The sequence below is a fragment of the Suricata suricatta genome, chromosome X (assembly GCF_006229205.1).
Source record: "Suricata suricatta isolate VVHF042 chromosome X, meerkat_22Aug2017_6uvM2_HiC, whole genome shotgun sequence".
Taxonomy (NCBI): domain Eukaryota; kingdom Metazoa; phylum Chordata; class Mammalia; order Carnivora; family Herpestidae; genus Suricata; species Suricata suricatta.
The window spans coordinates 62,983,541-62,985,330 of NC_043717.1; positions in this window are offsets into that span (position 1 = coordinate 62,983,541).

The window sequence follows — 1,790 nt, forward strand, 5'->3', positions numbered from 1 at the left end:
ATCTATCATGCGACTGGAAGCCAAAAGAAAGCCAGGGTAGCCATACTTATACTAGACAAACTGGACTTTATGTAAAGGCAATAACAAACGATGAAGGCGGACATTATACAGTAATTACAGAGTCTCTCCATCAGAAAGAGTTAACAATTATAAACATCTATACTCCAAATTCGGGAGCGCCCAAATACATAAAACAATTAATCACATGTTGGGGCCCAGTAGGCAAAAAAAGCCCTCAATATTTGACCTCCTGGGCCCCACATATGGCTTCTGTTCATCCTATGATTTTCTCATTGCTTTGCAAAGAGGCATATACTATTAGACTTCGAATCAACTTGGGTCAGTCAGTGACCTTCCCTTACTTTATTTTGTGGCTCTTTGTCTGCTGTTGGGAGTGAACACAATCCTCTGCCAAAGATTTGCTTGTTAATGGATAAGCATCTTACCCTTGAATAACTGATGAAGGGCCTTAAGGAATGTATATCTCCTCATAGAAATCTTCAGGCTTATGCATAAAACTAGACTATTATTAGGGAATTGCTCTCTTGTAATGACTTGATTGTATTTACTGCTATCCTGATAAGAATGACCTTTTCCAGAGCATGTCTTTACTTCAGGGACCTTGAACTATGTTACCATTAAAGAAATAATGTAATCACCCATGGTATATAAGACCCTGGCTATCTTAATAAAGTGTGGCTTTTCCACCATTCACTTTGTCTGTCTTGTCTGTCTTGTCTGTCATCTTGTCCATCTTGTCCGTCTTGTCTGTCTTCTCTGTCTTCTTTCCTAGAGATATTGCACTGAAACCAACCCCCTACTCGAGACCTTTCCACTGGGGTGCGTGGGCTGGTCCCCCACAATCACAGACAGAAACAATCTTATTGATAAGAATGTGCTAATAGCAGGGGACTTTAATACTCTACTGACAGCAATGGATAGAACAACCAGACAGAAAATCACAAAAGAAACAATGGACCTGAACGACACATTGGAACAGATGGCATTGATAGATATATTTAGAACTCTGAATCCTGAAGTTAGGAAGTTCACCTTGTTCTTGAGATTGGGCTAATCAGGCAATTAGAGAAGAAATAAAAAAATATATGGAAACCAATGAAAATGAAAATAAAACAATACAAAATCTGGGACGCAGCAAAGGAAGTCCAAAGAGGAAAGTATATAGCAATCTAGGCCTATATCAACAAAAAAAACCCCCACAAATTCAAAATCTAATAGAGCACCTAATGGAATTAGAAGTGGAGCAGCAAGAGCACTCCAAACTCAGCAGAAGAAAATAAATAATAAAGATCGGGACAGACATAAAGAATGGGTTTTCGTGCAATCGTGAATGGGACCAGTTTCTTAATTTCTCTTTCGGCTGCTTCATTTTTGGTGTATAGGAATGCAACTGATTTCTGTACATTGAATTTGTACCCTGCGACTTTACTGAATTCATGGATCAGTTCCAGAAGGTTTCTGGTGGAGTCGATTGGGTTTTCCATGTAGAGTATCATGTCATCTGCAAAAAGGGAAAGTTTGACTTCTTCCTTGCCAATTCTGATGCCTCTTATTTCTTTTTGTTGTCTGATTGCTGATGCCAGAACTTCCAGCACTATGTTGAACAACAGTGGTGAGAGTGGGCCCCCCTGTCGTGTTCCTGATCTCAGGGGGAATGCTCTCAGTTTTTCCCCATTGAGGATGATATTACCTGTGGGTTTTCCATAGACTGCTCTTATAATGTTTAGGTAAGTTCCTTCTATTCCGACTTTCTCAAGGGTTTTCATTAA